Source organism: Trachypithecus francoisi, unplaced genomic scaffold, assembly GCF_009764315.1.
Source record: "Trachypithecus francoisi isolate TF-2019V2 unplaced genomic scaffold, Tfra_2.0 Lachesis_group0, whole genome shotgun sequence".
In the NCBI taxonomy this organism is placed as follows: Eukaryota; Metazoa; Chordata; class Mammalia; order Primates; family Cercopithecidae; genus Trachypithecus; species Trachypithecus francoisi.
Genome location: NW_022681453.1, coordinates 173,036,335 through 173,059,430, shown reverse-complemented (window position 1 = coordinate 173,059,430; position 23,096 = coordinate 173,036,335). Strand labels below are relative to the sequence as shown.

Sequence of the window (23,096 nt, the reverse complement as noted above, 5' to 3'; positions counted from 1 at the left end):
GTGTTTCTTATTTCAACAAGAATTGAATCTTCTGTCAGTCAATTTGATTGGACTCGCTTGAAACCTGTCTGTGAGAGAAGGTCTGAATAGTGTTCCCTTCCATTATTACTCAACTGTCTGCCAAACATGGAAGCTCATAATTACTTACATTGCAGTAAGTGACTATCAGGTCCTCAGGAGTTAGGGATGTGAAGAAAGAAATCTTTTATACAGTTGGTGTTGGCATTCTTTCCATACAGAGATGAATCACCTTCTTCAACAAGTCCAGGACTTGACTTTTCCAAGATTGGCAGAGACAGTAGGAGGAGATAATTGGCTTTGTGTAAAAGCCCCTTGCACAGTTGACATTCCTTTTTAGGAGTCAGTAGTCTCCAGGACAAAAGAAGTTGTGGCCAGATGAGTCTTCACGCCTTAGGGGATTCTTGCAGAAGTTACTGAATGCTAGATTCCTATAGATGTTTCAAGATGTTGCCATTCAGGTAGCTGGGATATGTGTTGTTTTGTCCATCAGTAATTGAGTTTAGTACTCTCTGGAATGAAGAGTAGATTAAGAGGGTCTCAAAGATCCTCAACATTTTTATTTGTCCTGGCATGTATAGACACAGTAGTATTGCTATAACATAGCAGGCAAAGTATGAACCTTGGTGGACAGAGTGGAGTATAAATATGGGTGTCCCCACTAATTAGGTGATAAGATCTGAGAAAAAATTGCTTAATTTTTCTGAGATTCAATTTCTAATTCTGTAGAAATGTTTTTAAGGAAAATTTCCTACCCTGTAGGACTATAAAGACTAAGAATACCTGAAAGAGAAAAGACACTGTTCTTAGCAGAGGTATGTCTTTGGTCTGAAGGTTTTGAGGGTCTGCCTGGCTTCCAGGCCATATTCTTCTGGTTGTGGGGACAGGAAAGAGCAGAAGAAGGGAGGAACAAAGGGAGGCCTCAAAAGAATATCTATGGCTTCTCTAATCAAAAGGATTGTTTCTGGCTTTTATTTTTAGAACAAAATAAGTCTTTCATTTTGTAAATCTTGGATAAAGTGGAGATATGCAGGCTGATAGTAGTTAGGAAATTTCACAAGTTGAACAACCATATGCATGAGATGTTTTTGTGGATTAACAGCAGACTAGAGAGGGTTGATCTGCCAAGGCCCTCTGGCTGTCTGCCTCAGTCCTCTCTGTGGATGTTGTAAGGGACACCATGAAGATATGGATGACATGCTTACCAAATGTTCAGGGGTCACAAAGCTGAGAAGGAGAGCCAAAATGCTCCACTACAGACTGTGGATTTAGAGAGATCTTGAGGGATTGGAATGGTGGGTCCAAATCAAGAAGGCCTGAAAGAGGATTTAAAACCACAACATTGCATTAGATACATGTTGGAGGCCTAAATTCTGAAAGACTGTCAATTATCAATTCAGTATGCACTGATAAAGCATGTAGATGCCTTAACCCCTATTGTAGCTTTAAGCTCCATTAAAATAATGGTTCTCAAACTTGAGCTGCATTATAATCACCTGGAGAGCTCGTTAACATACAGATTGCTGCATCACATCCCCAGAGTTTCTGACTCAGTCAGTCTAGGGTGGAACTGGTGAATTTACATGTCACATAATTTCCCAGGCAATGCTGATGCTCCTGGAAACTTCTACTTTCTACAAACCACTGCATTAGAAGAACAATTCTACTCCAATCTGGGAGGTAATATATTTATTGTAATCTGCTGAAGTATTGTAGCAATTTTGGGTCCCACTCTTTCAGTCAGAACAAAATCCAGAAGGATGTAGAAAATTCAGGCAACCAGTTAATATTAAGGACCACTGAGGAAAGAGCAATACATGGAGAGGAGAAAAACTTCAGAGATGTGTAGCAGCCTTCAAACACTTGATAGATTGACATGTTGAAGTGTCTTAGTTAAAAGTCTTGGCCAGGTGTGGTGGCTCACGCCTGTAATCCCAGCACTTTGGGAGGCCAAGGCAGGATGATCACTTGAGGTCAAGAGTTCGAGACCAGCCTGGCCAACATAGTGAAACCCCATCTCTACTAAAAATACAAAAATTAGCCAGGCGTGGTGGCACATGCCTGTAATCCCAGCTACTGGGGGTGCTGAGGCAGGATAATTGCTTGAACCTGAGAGGCAGAGGTTGCAGTGAGTTGAGATTGCACCATTGCACTCCAGCCTGGGTGAAGAAGTGACACTCTGTCTCAAAAAAAAAAAAAAAAAAGTCTCTACACTGGAGCCAGATAAACCTGGCTTCAATTCACAGTTCTGCCATCCTTTTATATCTCCAACAAACATTTCTATGGGGCTTATTAAGTACCAGGCACTGTTCCAAGTACTTTACATATGTTAACCTATTTAATCCTCATAACAGCCTTCGAAAGTAGATTTAGAGAGGTTGAGCAACTTTCCTAAGGTCACATAGCTAGTACATGGTGGAACTGGGATTGGAATCCAGGCAGTCATGTGGAGTGTAAGTTCTTAAATACTCCATCACACTACCTGTCCACTATTGGCTCCTCTCCACTTGTTGACTATGAGTCCTTAATAACATCCTTAATGTTTCTGTGACTCAGTCCCTTCGTCTTCAAACTAGTGACAATTTGTTTCTCATAAATTGTTCCGAATAGTCAAAGAGAGAGTATTTGTGATGTACCTATCTAGTGTCTAGTGTTTAGAGTTCTGTGATATTCAAGCAAAGCTAGGAGCAGTGGGTAAAGTTAATGTGAGTCACATGACTCAAGGGTAACAAAATCAATCAGTGACAGGATCCAGCTAGGTGCCAGGTGTTCAGCTTTGGGAATATTTCTTAGATTCTAAATGACCCTCTAGAAGGATAGTCATGGATAGCACCTAGAGAAGGAAACTGGACTAACTAACCTTCTGACTTTAAAATTCTACACTATGGAAAACATCGACTTCATTCATTTGAAGTGTCAGTCTTCATCAGATTGTTCCATTGTTTCCCTTTGCTCACTTGAAGCTTTATGCAAGTTCCAAAAGATTATGCCTGTTACGGTTAAAGCAGGTATAAAAAAAAAACAGTTACACAAATTGTTTTCCATTCTTTACTCTTACCTAACTCTTTACCAGCACAGACACCTGTTCATAGTTTGTTGCTCTTGAACTCTTTTCTCTAAATAAGTTAATAAAATGTATTCTTATATCCAGTAGCTATTTCTTGCCTGGTTTTCTTACACCTCATTGTAGTGTAGCTTGATTTTTGCATGTATTTGACACCATTGTATTTTAAAGCAATAGTAATCATTTTCATAGATATTTCATTATACTCTTCAGAAGTAGGTTGAATGCTTCCCCTGATTTACAAATTTCAAGTAATGAAAACTTCTGAGACACAGGAAGACATCTGAGAGGAAAAGCTTGTCTAGGGTTCCCTGGCTTGTTGGGGAGTCTTACAGTCAGGGATAGGGCTAATGTTGATGCTAAAGGCATCAGTGGAGTTTACTGAGGTGTTTTCCCAGCTCCTGGGTGGCTCCTGTGCATATGAGCAACTCCCTTAATGGGGCTACCTTAGGAATTAATTAATAACTCATGAACCTGTGGAGTATATTATATGCTAGAAATTGTGCTATGAGCCCAGAAATCCAAGATGGATCCAGCTGGTTCTGGAGTGAAATAGATGTTTTCATAGGCAATTAAAGAGGCAGGGAATACCTGCTATGATAGAGGGAAACCCTGTCTTCTATGACACATCTAAATCAGGGTGTCTACTGAGGAGATCAGGGAAAACATCGCAGTGGAGGTGATGCTCAATATGTTTTGAAGAATTAGTAGTAGTAGTCAGCTTGGCAAAGGCATGGGGATGTGTCTGTGTGTCTGTGGGTGTGTCACTGGAGTGTGGACCTCAGATGTATAGGCATACCTCATTTTATTGAACCCCGCTTTACTGTGCCTCACAGATATTAATTAATTTATTTTTTTACAAACTGAAAGTTTGTGGCAACTATGTGTCAAGTGGATTTATTGGCGCCATTTTTCTAATAGCATAAGCTCACTTATCTGTGTCATATTTTGGTAATTCTCACAACATTTAAAATTTTTAAGTTCTTATTGTGTCTGTTATGGTGATCTATGATCAGTGATCTTTGATGTTACTATTGTTATTGTTTTGGGGCAGTACAAACGACACCCATATAAGATGGCCAACCTAATCAATAAATGTGTGTGTCTAGCTGCTGCACTGACTCACTGTTCCTCCATCTCTCTCCCTCTTCTCAAACCTCCTTATTCTCTGAGAAACAGCAGTGCAGAAATTAGGCCAGTTAGTAACCCTACAATAGCCTCTAAGTGTTCAAGTGAAAACAAGAGTTACCCATTTTTTAAACTTTAAATCAAAAGCTAGAAATGATTACACTTAGTGAGGAAGGCATGGCAAAAGGTGAAAGAGGTCAAAAGCTAGGCCTCTTGTGCCAAACAGCCAAATTGCACAGGCAAAGGAAAAGTTCTTGAAGAAAATTAAAACTGGTGAACATATGAATGATAAGAAAGTGAAACAGCCTCATTTCTAATGTGGAAAAAGTTTTAATGTTCTGGGCAGAAGACCAAACCAGCCACAACATTCCCTTAAGCCAAAGCCTAATCTACAGCAAAGCCCTAACTTTCTTAATTCCATGAAGGCTGAGAGAGGTAAGAAAGCTGCAGAAGAAAAATGTGAAGTTTACAGAGGTTGGTTTATGAGGTTTTAGGAAAGATGCTGTCTCCATAACATAAAAGTACAAGATGAAACACCAGTGCCAACGTGGAAACTGCGGCAAATTATCCAGAAGATGTAGCTAAGATAATTGATGAAAATGGCTACACTAAACAACAGATTTGCAATGTAGACAAAACAGCCTTCTGTTGGAAGAAGAGGCCAATATAGGACTTTCGTAGCTGGAGAGGAGAAGTCAATGTTTGGTTTCAAATCTTCAAAGGACAGACTGGCTCTTTTGTTAGAGGTTAATGCAGCAGATGACGATGTTGAAGTCAATGCTCATTTGCCATTATGAATACCTGAGGGCCCTTAAGAACTGTGCTAAATCTACTCTGCCTAGGCTGTGTGAATGGAGCTACAAAGCCTGGATGATAGCACATCTGCTTACAGCCTAGTTTGCTGAATATTTTAAACTCACTGTTGAGACCTGCTACTCAGAAAAAACACATTCCTTTGAAAATATTACTGCTCACTGACAATGCATCGAGTCACCTAAGAGCTGTGATGAAGATTCACAAAGAGATTAATTTTGTTTCATATCTGCTAACACAACATTCATTCTGAAGCTTATGGATTAAAGAGTAATTTTTACTCTTTTTGTCTTATTATCTAAGAAATAAATTTCTTAAGGCTATAGCTACATAGATAGTGATTCCTCTGATTGATCTGTGTAAAGTAAATTGAAAACCTTCTGGAAATGGCTTACTATTCTACATGCCAATAAGGATATTCATGATTCCTGGGAGGAGGTCAAAATATCAACATTAACAGGAGTTTGGAAGAAGTTGATTCTAACCCTCACAAATGACTTCTTCTAAAGTTTGACTTTAGAGGAAGAAGTAACTGCAAATGCTATGGAAGTAGTAAGAGAACAAGAGTTAGAAGTGGAGCCTGAATATGTGACTGAATTGCTGCAATCTCATAATGAAACTTTTATGGTTAAGGAGTTGCTTCTTATGGATGAGCAAAGAAAGAGGTGTCACTTGAAATGTAATCTACTCCTGGTGAAGATGCTGTGAATATTGTTGAAGTGACAACAAAGGATTTAGATTAGTCCATAAACTTAGTTGATAAAGCGGTGGCAAAGTTTAAGAGAATTGACTCCAATTCTGAAAGGAGTTCCACTGTGGGCAAAATTCTATCAAACAGCATCATACGCTACAGAGAAATATTTCATGAAAGAAAGAGTTAATTGATGCAGCAAACTTCATTATTGTCTCATTTTAAGAAATTGCCACAGCCACCCCAACCTTCAGCAGCCATCACCCTGAACAGTTAACAGCCATCAACATCAAGACAAGATGCTTCACCTGCAAAAAGATTATGACTCACTAAAGGCTCAGATAATCATTAGCATTTTTTCACAGTAAAAAATTTTAAAATAACATATATGCATTATTTTTTAGACATCATGCTATCGCACAGTTAATAGATACACTACGGTATAAACACAAGTTTTATATGCCCTGGGAAACAAAATTCATGTGACTCACTTTATTGCAATATCTGCTACTGCAGTGGTCTAAAATCGTACCTGCAATATCTCCGAAGTGTGCCTGTAGTTGAGATTGGAGGGTACTCTAAACAAGAATTAGGTAAATGTGTGCATACTGAACACAGAAGCCATCAGAACTTCTTCCCCACTGGGTTTCCAGAACCCTACTCTCCAAGCCTTCACTCTCCAGGCGGTAGTTTGAAAATAAGTCTTCCAAGGGAAATTTGAATAGCGCAAGTGATAAAAACTAAGGATGATGAGTTGAGGGTACCCTCAATTCTGCCCAACCATATCAATCTACAAGTAAAAGATAAAACTGAGAAAATCTCCCAGAAAGAAGGAAAAAAATGGAGATGGTAAATAAGAGGAAAACAAACAATAAAACCCAAGACAATTAAATGACTAGTTTTGGCAGCCCTACATCTTAATAAGAGAAATATCAGGAAGGGAGAACAGAAAAAAAATAGAAAGAAGGAAGTCATTTACAAACTAATTCAGAAGGCTGCATGTGTATGTTGGGCATAGAGGAAAACCAGCTGAAAGCTTATTCTCCATAGTGAGGAGTAAATAGATAATGGCTAAAGCTAAAATATCACATAATATAGTCATGCTATTAGGGACATGGAGGTAAAGACTCCCTTCTCATAAATAAAAAGCTTAGAGTGGTTATCTCTAGGAAGGAAGAAATGGAAGGGGGAGATGGGAGAGTAGTTCTTCATAACAAATTTATAAAATTATTTGACATTTTAAATTATGTGAAAGTATAAATTTAATACAAATAAGGACCAAAGCCAATTTTTAGTCTGTTTAAAGAGCAGACTAGATGTAAATGTGAAGAAAAACCTCTTGAACTTGAAGATAGTGCTGATGAAATCACCTAGCATACAGTCAGGACATAGAGGTTCAGATTAAAGGAAAATTATAGGCCGGCCGCACTAGCTCATGTCTGTAATCCCAGCATTATGGGAAGCCAAGGTGGGCAGATCACTTGAGATTAGGGGTTTGAGACCAGCCTGGTCAACATGGTGAAACCCCATCTCTACTAAAAATACAAAAATTAAGCCGGTCATGGTGGTACATGTTGTAATTCTAGATACTTGGGAGACTGAGGAGGGAGAATCACTTGTACCCAGGAGATGGAAGTTGCAGTGAGCCGAGATAGTGCCACTGCACTCCAACCTAGGCGGCAGAGGGAGACTCAGTCTCAAAAAATAATTCTAAACCCCAGGCGCATTCCCACTTCAATGCATCCTGATGAGAATAAAACCAATCAAATGTAATGGGGTTGAAGTAGAGATAACATTACTTGCAAAGAAATCACAATTAAATAGCCAGCTAACTTCTCATTAGCAACAATAGATGCTAGATACCAGCAGAATGTGTTTTTCAGAATCCTGAGAAAAATCATCAACCCAAAATCCCATATTGGCTAAAATATAATTCAAAACTATGGATGAATTAAAAATTGATTCAGATAAATAAGACTGAGCTAACTAATCACTCACAGACCCTTGCTGAAATAACTACTAAAGAATTTATTTGAATGAGAAGAGAATTGAACCAAGAAAGAAGGTGTAGGTTGCAGGAACAAAAATAGTGAGTGAAGAATTTTATAAACGTAATGGGAAATCTAAGTAAGTACTGTTTGTAAAATAACAACAGTAACATTAATAGTAACTATTTTTTGTGGGTATTTATTTAAAAAAATACAGAACTTAACTACTATAACAGCATGGAGTAAGAGAGAACTGTAAGTAATAATTTCCACAGTCTCTATTATTTTAAAGAATGATAAAAATAATGATTTTCTTTAGATTTTGGTTGGTTTACAAATTTAGAAATAATCTCTACAGAAATAAAATGTTTGACCTCCAAACCTGTAGAGGAGAATAAATTCAATAATCAATTCAATAGAGATCAGGAAAGAAACAAGTACAAAAAAGTGTGATCAACAGAAAACAATAACAACAAATAAGACAACTGAAATGAGTCCAAATATATATTTAATCACATTAAAAGTAAATGAACTAAATTCTTCAGCTTAACAAGAAAGACATCCAGATTTCATAAAACCCATAATCCAGGTATATACTGTCTATAAGCATCAGACCTAAAAATAGTAACCCAAAAAGTTTGAAAGTAATTAGATGGAAATAGCTACATTGGATAAATACTAATTAAAATAGAACTAAAATGGCAATATTCTTATTAGACAAAATAAAATATTAAGTCAAGATCTGAGAAAGACTGTCATCACCATTGATTATTTGGGCTAAAGTTTAATGACATCGACTTATTTTCATCTGTGCATGTGTGTTGTAATGTGCCATATTAACCAAGCTAATGCAACCATTTCTTAAGGGTGTTCTTGCTGCATTTTCAAAGTGTCGATAATGCTTACAAAGGGGATAGCATTTAACAGATTACTGCATCAGTGTCATCAGTGGTGGCACTGTGATATAAATGAATAGTTCTGCACTCATGGGTGTTCATTAATACTTACAGAATAGTTGGCAATGCTTGCTGATAGACTGCTTTCAAGTCTGTCTTTCTAATTCCTGGGAAATAGTTTGTCTACCATGAGACTCTAAGTCCAAATCAAGTATACTTTTGAAGCAATTTCTAATCACAGTGAAAATTCCCCAAGCAGCATGTTTTATTTTTAAACTTGCTTCATGTAGCAGTAACATAATTACCTGTGCCTTTGAAAAATATAGTATCCAGGGGGTCTTTGAAAGATTATTATCAAATTTAGGCTGGATGGGGTGGCTCACGCCTGTAATCCCAGCACTTTGTGGAGGCTGAGGTGAGCCCAAGAGTTCAAGAGCAGCCTGGGCAACATAGGGAGACCCTGTCTCTACAAAATAATAGTAATCATAACAATAAAGAAATTAGCCAGATGTGGTGGCATGTGCCTGTAGTCCCAGCTGCTTGGCAGGCTGAGGTGGAAGGATGGCTTGAGCCTAGGAGGTCGAGGCTGTAGTGAGCTATGATCACACCACTGCATTCCAGCCTGGGCTACAGGATGAGACTCTGTCTCAAAATAAAAAGATTATTATCAAATTTAGAAATGAAATGGTGTGAAGAGAAAAGCCATTCCCCGCTGCTTTCAACACTTTTTCTGGTAACAAAGTTACATAGAAATCTTAATCCCTTAACATTCTGTTAAGATTTCAGATATTTCTTCCTTCTCCCTTAACCAGCCCTGGCTACAGGAAACAATACTGTCTTACTAATCAGGCCAAATCAATCTCTTTGTCAATAGCAGAGCCCAAATAGATACTGTCAAATGAGTTTCCCCTCTGTCCAGGAGGGAAGCCAAGTTGTGTGACCCTACAGCAGTGACAGGAGTGGGGTTACATGGAGTGGGTGGAAAATTGTTCTTGCTCATGTGTAGAAGCAGATCAACCTTTGGGTACTAGCTCCACGCAGCTGGGTGCCTTGCCCAGAACAGGGTGAGTTTAGTAGCCTGAGAGACTAGGTATTTTTCCCAGGCTTCTGGGTTACTGCTGCCATCTTTCAATGCCATTTGAAAAGCACCTCAAGGAAACTCCTCACTAGCATCTGAAGAGCCCACTGGCTCCAAGGAGAAGAATCTGGGCAGCAGCAAAGGAAGAATTTTCTCCCCTCTGTATGTTGCAAGGACAATGGGAAGTAGGGTTTTACGCATTCATTTTAAACAGAGAACCAAAAGGTAGCAGTTTAAAACATGTTTCGTTCTATTTTGATTTGGAGCTCCAAGTAAACTGATTTCTTTACTATGTATTACCACAGAACAAATTTAATCATATTAGATATTTTTCTAATATGTAATAGTTTACAGCAATATGACCTCTGCAATATGTTACTCCTGAAATGCGATGAGTAATAGAACCAACTTAATTTGAAGGACTACTTGTCTGAATTTTCTTAAAAACTCATCTTTTTCTCATAGCAAGAGACATACAATTCTAGAATGTAAGACTGGAGAGATACATAGAGATCATTTAGTCAAACCTTCTTAATTCTAAGGAACAATATCTGGCCCAAAAGAAAGGCGGTAACTTGTCTAAGGCTATCACTTAAAGATGCCTGTGTCTTGGGCTCAAGCCCAAGTCTTTGCCATCTGGGGTCCTTTTTGGGATAACATGCTGCTGAAAAGCTCTTTTTTTTCTTTAACCATTATGTTCTAATGTTTTTTATTATTATTCTGGTGACAAAAGTAATGAATGCTTATTTTAGAAACTCACCTATTGTCTTGTCACCCACCGTTGAAATGTTTGCGTATTTCCTTCTAGGCAATTTTCTGTGCTTATCATTGTACAAAAACAGGATCATGCTTTACATAATTTTGTGGACATCCTTCTTCACTAAATGTATCATGAACATTATTCCATGTCATTGAATATTATTCTGTAAAATTATTTTTAATAGTTGCATGGCAATCTGTGCTATAGATGTGCCGTGATACCTAGTAAGTCTCATTGCTGACCATTTGGGAAAACACCAGTTTTTTAACACTAAGATGTTGTCTTGAATGTAGCTGACAATAAATTCATGCTTATTTTTGTATGCTGTATGACATGACCCCTTAGTATAGACATCATAGTCATTCTATAATTTAGGAAATTCTTGGAAGACCAGAGAATATTTAAAACCCTAAATTATTTCATTTCACTAGATTAGTTGGCTTATAGTTAATGCAAACAAAATCAGATCACTTTTAAGGAACAAATCTGTTAAGCTTTGGTCAGTGATGGATTAATCATTAACTTAATTAGCCACATCTCTATTTTATTAGCCAACTGCAAGAAGAGTTAGAATAATCTGACTTAACTTGGCAGATAAGTCCTCTGACTTCACAACGTATTTTATAATGCTAATAAAACAAGTAATACTAAGAGCAGCAGCTACTGTTTATTGAGAGTATATAGTATACCAGCTATGTACCGATATCTTGATAAACATTACACTTAATTCTCACAACACCCCACTGAAGTAAGTGCTACTTTTATCTCCACTTTTTAAAGGGAAAAAACCTAGCTCAGAGAATGTAAGTAACTTGCTTGAGGTGGCCCAGTGAGTAAATGGCAAACTACAGACTTGACGCCAGGCCTGCCTCACTTCAAAACCCAAGCCTGTAGCCAACCTCTCCAAAGTGATGCTGATGAATTCTTTTTTCTTAATGACTCATATTCCTTTATTAGCAGTGGTTCTTGACCTTTTAGGGATTGAAGAACCATTTAAGGGTCTGTACTGTTGCCTAGACTGGTGTGCATAAAAACATATGTACAATTTTGAATTAAATTTTAGAGATACATAGCCTCTAGCCTGCAAACCCCTACAATTGACCAGTGAGGCTCTTACACTTTTGGGGGCTTTACAACTTTCCAGGCTTTTGGAATCTTCTGCTAAAATGCAAATAACTCTATAAGAGTTACATGAAGTTACATAACCCTATAAGAGAACGCATGACGTGCTTATCAACTAAAATTGTGACATTTTGTCTGGAGCAGAAGCTTAGTAAATAGAAACTAAGATTCCTGGAAGCACCTGGTACAAATTTTACCTTTTCCCCGTCTTTTCTATGACCAGGCAGTTCTGGATGAAACCTCTAAAAATTTTAGTAACTGACACTCAGTCATAACTGCAGCATAACTCTGGAGCTACGATCTCACAGACAAATAATTCTCAAGATAGCCAATCATTATGTAGTGAATTATAAAGTTAAGCTTTTGTGTTCTCTTCCTTTCAATTACAGTAGATTCAAGGAATGAAAGAAAATTGTTTAAATATTAGTCTGTACAACATGTTAAGGAAATACAAAGAAATCTGGTTCAAAAATAATAATAAATCATGAATATTACAAACCCAACACAGTGGTTTGAATATATTCTGTCACCTTTCCCATTGCTGATAAAAATAATTGAGTGTAAACTGTTTTTCAGTGCAATTTGTCTGATCATCTCTGAACTCTATGATGTTCCTGATGATGTTTGCTTTATAATTTAAACCCATAGATTCATTTTCCCAGTATGGTATGAAACAAGAAAAAAAATAATAATCTTCTTGTATTTTTAGAAAGATACATCTCGGATAGATAAGCCTGTCACTTTAACCTTTCCATTTTGCTGTTTAAATGACAGAGTTCACCAGATAGTACATTCTTAAAAGCCATTTAGAAAATGTGCTAAATAAAATGTCCTTAACGAGCATAGAATAATAATCTTTTAGAGGAAGTGGAAGCAAAGAAATGGGGACAGCAGATAAAACATTAGGCACTCCCTAACCTATATGGTTTGAAGTGATTTCTTAGAATTGAATGGCTAAAATTTAACTGCTCTATTCACCAAAATGTCTTGTGAAAATATTAATAAGAACGTGATATTATGCCCCCAAAATACAAATACATTTTCAAATAAAAATATTTATAAGTACCTATATAAAAACTAAACCTTTGTAGATTCTGGATATTAGAACTTAAACAAATTTACAATAAAAAACAACCACCCCATCAAAAAGTGGGCAAAGGATCTGAACAGACACTTCTCAAAAGAAGACATTTATGCAGCCAACAAACATATGAAAAAAAGCTCGTCATCACTGGTCATTAGAGAAATGCAAATCCAAACCACAATGAGATACCATCTCATGCCAGCTAGAATGACGATCATTAAAAAGTCAGGAAACAACAGATGCTAGAGAGGATGTGGAGAAATAGGAATGCTTTTACACTGTTGGTGGGAGTGTAAATTAGTTCAACCATTGTGGAAGACGGTGTGGTGGTGATTCCTCAGGGATCTAGAACTAGAAATACCATTTGACCCAGCAATCCCATTACTGGGTGTATACCCAAAGGGTTATAAATCATTCTCTTGTAAAGACACGTGCACACATGTTTATTGCAGCACTACTCGCAATAGCAAAGATTTGGAACCAACTCAAATGTCCATCACTGATAGAGTGGATAAAGAAAATGTGGCACATATACACCATGGAATACTATGCAGTCATAAAAAGGATGAGTTCATCCCCTTTGCAGGGACATGGATGAAGCTGGAAACCATCATTCTCAGCAAACTATCACAAACTATCCAGAAACAGAAAAGCAAATACCAAATGTTCTCACTCATAAGTGGGAGTTGAACAAGGAGAACTCATGGACTCAGAGAAGGGAACATCACACACTGGGACCTGTTGGGGGATGAGGGCCTAAGAAAGGGATAGCATTAGGAGAAATACCTAATGTAGGTGACAGGTTGATGGGTGCAGCAAACGACCATGGCACATGTATACCTATGTAACAAAACTGCACATTCTGCACATGTACCCCAGAACTTAGAGTATAATAAAAAATAATTAATAAATACATAAATATCAGAAAATAAAAGGAAAAAACTGAACCTTGAATTTGTTTTCTTTTAGAATATTTATAATATTTAACATAGTTGAAGGTGAAGGCCATCCTACATGGACATCTGAAGCTTTATCTAAGTATTATCTTTTCTGTAATGTGACTATTGGTTTGCAGTTTGGTTCTTCTTTTTGAATTGTGTGAGATGAATTTTCTCAGGACTTAAATCACTCCTCGGTTAAGTTGGGTGTTCATGGAGGAACATTCTTTCCTTCAGGTTGCTGATAGATTTGCTGCACTGTAGGGGAAGGAGTGGGTATCTGACTTAGTCGATGTTACCATTTACAAAAGGTTTGGTGGAGGAAATTGAAGCCAATAGCTAAATTGTTAGTAACCAGTACATTAACTAGGACCCTACTGAGTGGACTGAAAGAGTCAAAAATGTTCAACTGGTTGAGAGGCAATTGTTGCAAATGGGGCATTCTTCAAAGCAACTTCTTTTTTTGAATCTTCAAAGGCATTATTCTGAATGTAAACTACGACCAAATGGCAGTCTTCTGTAAGCATTTCAGAGATTACCTCAAATATTCTTTGATTAAAAAACTCTTCTGTAGTCTTGTGTGCTTCAGAACTACCCAGTACAACAGGGTCTTCAGCCTGCTCAGGATCTCTAAAGAGAGCTTGCACATAGCCAACGAAATGTGACTGCTTCAACTCTTAGGAACAAGAAATGATGCTGAGATAATTTGTCTGGCAGGTATTGTCAGCCCACAGTGACTACTGTCATTTAGCCTCAAAATGTTTATTTTTCCTTTTACAATGCTGTATTTCTTTAGAATCTTCCTACTCCAAGTGTGGACCCTAGGCTAGCCCTGTAGACTTCCCCTGTGGACTTGTCAGAAATGCACAATTTTAGGCCCCACCCCAGGCCTGTTGGACCAGAATCTTCATTTAACAAGATGCCCAGGTGATTCATTCATGTTTGAGAAGCTCTGCTTTAAAACACTAAAGCAGTTACTGAGTAATTGCTACCATCATGACTCTGAAGAGTTCCTACAGCCTTCAAATGTGCCTAACTCTACTCTAAAGGCAAGTGTCCTCACTGAGAAATCTGATCTGCTGTTTCGGAGAAGTACAGGGCTACACAGTGTTTTATACGCCTATCTATTGATGTTTCTTGGGTTTCCCTGGTAATCTGCTACTTAAATGGATTATTTGATGACATATTGATATTAAAACAGCTCTATTTTTAGGAAAAATAAAAACAGGAAAGGTGAAAACACTCTGAGAAAACTCTTGCACAGATACCAAAGATATAATATTTTCAGAAGTGTTCTTTAAATCTATGGTTTCTGTTCGCGTGTCACTAGTTTGTTGCCTTTTAAGACAATGTCAGAAAAGTCCAGCTTTTTGGTCAGCTGATGAAAATAGTTTAAAAAGTGGATATCTGTGCTATATTTTATTTTTTAGGAAGACATTAGATTCTGAGGTCAGAGTCGGACTAGAAGACATATATTCTCGCATTCGTCTTTTATGCATCTATACCTGCTAATCAAATGCCAAGTGTTCATTTTAATGGTCAGAATGATAGGAAGGATGGCCTGGATCAGAAGGGTCTCATGGACAAAATGCCTTTAGGGATCAAGAGGGTAAAAGAATTTAGCGAGGCTGGCCAGGAAAAGGTGAAGGGTGAGTATAGCTTGCCTAAACAGGACAGCTACCCCTCAGTATTGTCCTGTGGTGATACAGGCTTAGTTAGGGTGATTATATCTTTGTGTTTTAAGAAGAAAAAATATAAATCTTCATTTTTGTGTGAAATCTTAAGGTTTTTAACTGTTGGCAATTAAATCAAGTTTCTGTGAATTAATAATTTCTTCCTCCCTCTCTTTTTTCTTCCCTTCTAGATATTGTGTAGTCCAATAAAGCTTAACTAGTAATACAATTAGGAGAGGTTTGCCAATTGATGACACCAAAAAGCCCCAAACCTTACAATTTACACTAGTTTTATTTTCTTTTCCCTTAAACTTTTTCTAGAATGCAAAAATCAGAAATTAGATAGAATCACAGTTCACCGCCTTTGCCTCTTTACTCTCTAAGTTAGATGCTAACTAATGGTAAAATGAAACTCTGAAAGAGAATTATTAGTAAGTTTATCTTATATAATAAGATAGCATATAAGATATTGTATACTATCTTATACAATATTATCAGATAAGCATAAGATAATACTTATCATTCAGTAACTAGTTTGTATACTATCTTATACAGGATAATTAATACTTATCTTTATATTTTAATTTAATATTTTAAATAAACTAATATTTTAAATTTTAATTTAATATTTTTAATTAATATTTTTAATATTTAATACAAGATAATACTTATCTTGTATAAGATAGTATACAAACTGGTTACTGAATGATAGGAAATGGTTAAACATATTTATTACTATCATTCACTATCATGTACAAAACTCTATTTCATAGTCCCATGTAATAGAGAGGAACCTGGTTGACTTTTCAAGAATTTCTATTGGGTGACAACCAGAACAGATTGAATGAATGCATTTCTATAAGCTTTGTAAACATTTTCAACTTTTTTTTTTGGGACAGGATCTCACACTGTCATCCAGACTGGATTACAGTGTTGCTATCATGGCTCACTGCAGCCTCTACCTCCTGGGGTCAAGCAATCCTCCTGCCTCAGCCTCCCTAGTAACTGGGATTACAGGTGTGTGACAGCACACCCTGTTAATTTTTTAAAAATTTTCTTTTCTTAGAGATTAGGCCTCACTATGTTGCCCAAGCTGGCCTCAAACTCTTGACCTCAAGCAATACTCCTACCTTGGCCTCCCAAAGTGCTGGGATAATAGGCATGAGCCATCATGCCTGGTTGAACTTATTTTTAAATTCTTTGCTCCGGGAATCTAAACGGACTATGTGCTTTCTTTTTTACTGGATTATGTGAGAAGATAATAGTTTGCAGAGAAATTCAGTGAAGCAGCTGATAACATGCTTTAAAAATATATTTCAGAGAGTTGAACAATAATAGTGATGTGAAAATAGTAGCCCCACCTTCTCCAGCCCACCTAAACCAACACTGAGCATGGACACATTCACTTCTTGTCATTAGCCAGATGAAATGAAGTAGCAAAAATCCATCCTATATGTCATTGAGTCTTGTAATACAGTTCTCTTTTCTCTGCCTATTAATAAAAGACCCCGCTGAATGACGCTGGAATTCTTTTAGGCAATTTAAACTTTCTGAAATAGAGGAAAGTTGGAAAGGGGAGATAGTCAAGGAATATAGAAGTAAAAAATACTTTTGAGGTCAAATGCTTATCTGAACAGATTGGCTAGTTTGATTATTTTTAAAAGTATTATGCTGATACCAATGTTTTAATTTGAATCAAAAGTAATGATTTAACCAAAGTTATTCTTCCATTATTAACTCACAGAAACACTAAGAAATGAAATCACTTTTTCAATTCTTATTTCCCACTGATGCTGACAAAAGAAAACCTGAGATAATCAAAGTCCCACAACTAAGTAAGACCTCTCAGGATCTCAAAATCAAGTGTTTGACAGAAAAGAAGAGAAGATAGAAAAGGCATATTATCTAGGAGTGGAAAAGAATTCTTTATGCTGAAAATGTTGAAGAGAGAATTCAAAATCAAATTCAACATTCCACTTAGGAGGCTTCCATCTCTGCTTAGGAACTGAGTAATGGAGGTGATTGGTGTAAGCGTTCAGTACCTATGAAGACCTAACTCTTGAGGGAGAGACTCCAATCTAAACTTCCTACTCAATACCATCCTTAAAAAAAAAAAAAAAACAGTAAGTCTTTATTCCCAAAGTGACTAATACAAACCAAGCATTTGGTCAAGGGCTACTGAGGGAATGACATCAATAAAAAGCAATCACTGTGTAGACTTCATCCTTGTCAATTGTTGGCGAGAAGATATTTTGGAAAATACCATTCACTACTCTACATTTCCTATGGTGCTGTTGAAAAGTAAAAAATAAAGCTTTGATCTGGAAAGCTCTGATTCTCATTCTCATTGTCTTTGTGATCTTGAAAAGGATGTTTATTCTTTCTGAGTATGTTTTCTTTTCTCTAAAATCAGAAATTACATTATCTCTTATATCTTGTCCCATGCTAAAATTCTATACATCTCATTCTAAGATTTCAACAATATCTCTAGAAAAAGACAAAAGAGATTAGGAATTATGAGAGAGAGATTATAAATTATATATGAGGAAGCTTCATCTAAACCTTATCTTCTCCTATCAAAAGCAAGTTGTAGATACTCTTCAGGTAAGCCACACCTGCCTTGTAAATGCCAAACAGGTCCATTTTAAAGTGTAGTAAAAACTATATTCCATTTTATTTTTAAACAGCTTTATTGAGAATCCACATACTATGCAATTTACCCACTGAAAGTGTATACAATTGAATGATTTTTTAGTATATTCTCAGTTTGCAACTATCACCACTATTAATTTTCGATCATTTTTATCACTCCCCTCAAAAACCTCACACTCATTAACACTTGCTCCTCATTCCCCTCTCCATCTCTGGGCAACAACGAGTCTACTTTCTGTGTGTATGAATCATGAATTTTCCTATTCTGGACATCTCATATATATGGAATAATATGTTTGACTTTTTGTGACTGATTTCTTTCACTAAGCATAATGTTTTCAAAGGTTATCCATGTCATACCATGTGTCAATAAAATTCATTTCTTTATATTGCTTAATAATATTTCAGATCCTTTGCCTGTTTTTAAATTATTTTGTCTTTTTACTATTGAATTGTTTATATAGTCAAGATACAAGTTTCTTATTAGAGACATGATTTAAAAAATTTTTATTTCATTTTATATTTCCTTCTGGAATGCATTTTTTTTATTGCCATGAAAGTAGAGAGAGGGTGCTAAGATAAAATAATACAGAAGTTATTTTAGTTTAGGGAAAGGAGTCAAGAAAGTACCCTGAGACACATTGAGGATTTGATGGAGCTGTCTTGAGGGTGAGGAGAGCCCTGCAGGCAGAGGGAACAGCATGGGCAAAGGCCATGAGACAGGAATGAATTTGCTGGGTTTAAAGATGGACAAGAAGGCCAGTGGAATAGAAAGATGGTAAGGTAGAGAAGGGTAGGAGACAAAGTCTGGGAAGAGGAAGGTGGCCGGTTTACATACACCTTAGAGACCACATTAAGGAGTTTGAATTTCATTCAGAAAGTAATTGAGTGGTTTTGTGGATTTTAGCAGCAGAAATGGCATGATCCAATATAAACTTTAAGATGATCCTGCTGGCTGCTTTATGAAGATTGATGTGTGGAAATGAGGTAGAACTAGAACCAGGATAACCACTTGGGAGAACTTTGCTGTTGCTAGAGTGAGCAATGACTAAAATGAGTGAACTTGAACTAAAATGAGACCGTGGAAAACGAGTAAGGTGAATGGACTGGGGATCATCTTGGAGATAGAGTGTCATGGTTAAAAGTGTGTGCTCTGAAGCCAGAACGACTGGGTTATAATACTAATTTCCTCTCTCACTAGCTGTATGACCTTGGGCAAATTAATTTTCCTATGCCACCATTAAATGAAAATAATAATAGGAGCCATGATGTGAAGTTGATATGAAAATTGAATGTGTTAATAATGCTGTATATTCATCACAAGAGGACCTGGCACATAGTGAATGATTTTTTTTTTTTTTTTTTTTTTTTGAGACAGAGTCTTGCTCTGTCACCCGGGCTGGAGTGCAGTGGCCGGATCTCAGCTCACTGCAAGCTCCGCCTCCCGGGTTTATGCCATTCTCCTGCCTCAGCCTCCCGAGTAGCTGGGACTACAGGCGCCAGCCACCTCGCCCGGCTAGCTTTTTGTATTTTTTAGTAGAGACGGGGTTTCACTGTGTTAGCCAGGATGGTCTCGAATGATTTAATAACTGTTGCTGCTATTAATTGTTTTGACTACTGAAATAGACAAGAATTGGTGATGGTTTGGATGGAGAAGAGGAAGGAAGTTTCAAAGACAACTGACAGGTATCCAGCTTGTGTACAAGGCACTTGGTGGTGACAGTGCCTGAGATGGAGGAAATTGGGGAGAATCAGGATTTGAGAGGAAGATCAAGAATCTTATTTTGGAGTTGTTTGTTTGGATTGATGTGAGATATCTGAGTGGAGATGCCGGGCTCAAAGTAGCATCCTGGGCCAGAGATAGAGCTGGTATTCAAATTCAAACTGAAATATACTGGAGAAATTTGCAAAACAGCACTTAAAAATAATTTAGCCTTGTCCTGGACCAGCCAATAGGATGCCAGAACAATTTAACAAGCCCAATTTTCTTGGGAGAGGTTGCAGATATAGCAAAAAGAGTGTGGGCATTGTCATCAAACAGACAATCTTTTGAACTTTACCCCTCCATTTACTATTTGAGTGATCATAAATAGTTACAAGTGGGTTAGAGAGGAGGGGTCGTGGACAGCCCCCAGGTTTCTGCTTGAGCACCAGGTGATTTATAGAGCCAGTTCCTGGGATGGAGGAAAGTGGAAGGAAGCATGTTTCTCAGAGCCTCATCTTTCTCAGCAGAAGATTAGTAGGCCTTCCTCATAGGTGAGGACCAAAGGAATGTACATCTGGCACATATTACAAGCTCAGTAATGATTTTCTTGGATGACTTGGACACTTTTCCCCTTCTCAGCCCTGCTGTAAGCATCTCCACCAGCCTGCCTAGATCTACTCTCATTTTAGATGAAAATGTTGGATGGGAACCATGAGGTGACAGGCCAGGGCTAGGACTAGGGTGAAGGAAGTGAGGCACGCACGTTGGGCACCAAACGGAAGGGAGTGCCAAAAATCCAAGCAGTCACAACAAATATTATTTTAATGCACTACTTTTAAAAATAAAAACTAATGCACAAATACCCATGATAAATTAAATATTAATGTTTAAATAAAGACAGAATCAGTATTACTGATTTCTCCTTTCACCTCAAGATCTCTCATTTGGTGCAGTACTGGGAAAAGGTGAAAGCTTACTCTCCAGCCCCCAAGACTCTTTCTGATTTCTCCCGTAGTTGTTAGCTAAGGGCTAGTCCTCAGCCTCGTGCAATCTAGTCATCTCTAAATGCTAAAGACTTCAGAATGTGTTCTAACACCTGTGATACTGGGCATACTTGAGTTGGGGCTTAGGCCCCTACCAGCCCAGCCCCTGACCCTTTTCTATCAGTTGCAACATGGAAATTGAAGCAAGGTTCCCTGGTTCACCCCACGTCAGTAAACCAGGCCCTTTGACCCCTGGAAATGTTGAGCAAACACAAAGCAAAATAACCCAATGCTCTATTAAAGGCTGAGGTTTAAAGGTCAGCTTTGTGCTTATTGGCTGCCGAGTCTGATTCACTCCCTAAATGACTATCAGGGAGATTTGTGCTTGCAACATGGACTGAGGAGATCAGCCCTTCCATTCAGAGTGGGGAGCTGTTTGCTTTACGAGGAGCTGTCATCGCCAGCAGGAAAACAGCAGGTCAGGAGCAGGTGAAAGAGAATAGAGGTCCCCGAACCAGAAATGCTTCCTTCTGATTTTGACTCTGACTTTGGAAAGCTAAAGGTACATGTAGGCCAGCGTGGTGGCTCACGCCTGTAATCCCAGCACTTTGGGAGGCTGAGGCAGGTGGATCACGAGGTCAGGAGTTCAAGACCAGCTTGGCCAACATAGTGAAACCCTGTCTCTACTAAAAATACAAAAAAAAAAAAAAAAAAAAAAATTAGCCAGGTATGGTGGCAGGCACCTGTAGTCCCAGCTACTTGGGAGGCTGAGGCAGGAGAATCATTTGAACCCGGGAGGCGGAGGTTGCAGTGAGCCGAGATCACACCACTGCACTCCAGCCTGGGCAACACAGCGAGACTCTGTCTCAAAAAAAAAAAAAAATACTTGTAGTGGCTTATGGCTTTCAGCTCTTTCCCAGGAAAATCAGAAAATCTTCAACTGAAATAATTTGGTAATTTAGACATCATTAGTAAGTGGATAATAAATAATTAAGGACAGACTTGTCATAGCTCATATATATCACAAGGAAATATTTATGGAGTTTTGAACTTGTGGGTCACTTTTCCTATAACAAAAGCTGGGTGTGGGAAACCAAATTTTTAAAACTTATATTATTTAAGTATTTTTATTTCAATTTAAAGAAAAACTTGTCTAATCTTTAGAAAATTTTCCTGCAAATACAGTAGACTTCATAATGCACATTTATGAATGGTTCTGAAACAATAACAAGGAAAGAGAAAGAGCTGCACGGATTAGTACTGAGCTGCTGCAGCACACTGACTGCATGTCAATGGCACTTTAAGATTGCAACATCTTGTTTGGTGACCTTCACACTAGTTGACTGTATGCACCTTAATCTCTCTCTCAAAAAAAAAACAAAACAAAAACTGAGCTTACTATAGATTGGTCTCTCTTTTTTTAACCTCAGTTTTTCATTTACCCACACTTTATAACACCTGGTTTAATTTGTACAGAAGGATTAAGTTCATTACAAAGCTCAGAAACTCATCTTTGAGTTTTTAGGAACAGTAAGTACAAAGATTGTCATGAATTGAGACTGAAAGACCTCATAGGTAAATCGGGTGGTACATTTTTAAAATAAAGAGTAAATAACACTTCAGAAAAATGTAGAATATGTTCATAAATGCACAAAGGGAGATAAAATGTCACTTTTTGTAATGTGGTTTCTTTCAGACTTTGACACTCATAAGTAAATGTTCAGAAGAAATAAATGTTAGGGCAAATCAGCTTTTGTGAGGGTTGCCAGTGTGTAAATGTGGGCTCTGCTGTAAATCGTGCTGCCCATTTACCTGCCTCTCTGCAGGAATTTCTTTTTGAGTATTTAGCCCTTATTTCCCAAGAATAAATACAAAGACTTTTCAAACTATGAATACATACCACATGGTCTCTAAGCTACAGTTGTGCATTATACCCATGGAAGTTTTCTTTCTTAAATATTTAAACGAGATTTTCAGTTGTATAAAATAAGAATCTTAAATGTTAAGTTATGATGCTTTATTTAAGGGTGTCTGGTTTCCTTCCTTCTCTCTCCCTTCCTCCCTCTGTTTCCTTCCCAGCTAACTCCCCTGCTTTCTTCCTTCTCCCCTTCCTCCTTCTTCCCTCCTTTCCTTCCTTCCTCATTCATTCTTAAAATGTTCATTTGAATGCTTAGATGTTAGATGGTCTCATTTCTGCCCTTTTGATTATTACTTATGAATCAAAGCACTAAGTCCCACTAAAAACTTAAGAACCAAATTATTATCTTCTTTTTTAGCCTATTATTCATTCAAACTTAATCTTTTTTCCCATTACTACAAGTTATTACTAAAATGAGCACAGAAAAGCGTATCACTATATTGCGCCCTTTGAATTAAGATAGTCTCACATATATAGTATTTAGGGAAAAGACAGGGCTCATATTCTTTGGACCGGCTTCCTTATTTTGAAAAAATCTTCCATCACATCCCTAAACCATATGCAAATAGTCACAGAATTTGTAGA

General features: G+C 37.4%; 1 protein-coding gene across 7 annotated transcripts in view; it reads left to right on the top strand.

Moving 5' to 3' along the window:
• The window catches only part of THRB (thyroid hormone receptor beta), a 385,633-nt gene that overhangs the window by 24,260 nt on the left and 338,277 nt on the right, over positions 1-23,096 (top strand). The window lies entirely within an intron of this gene.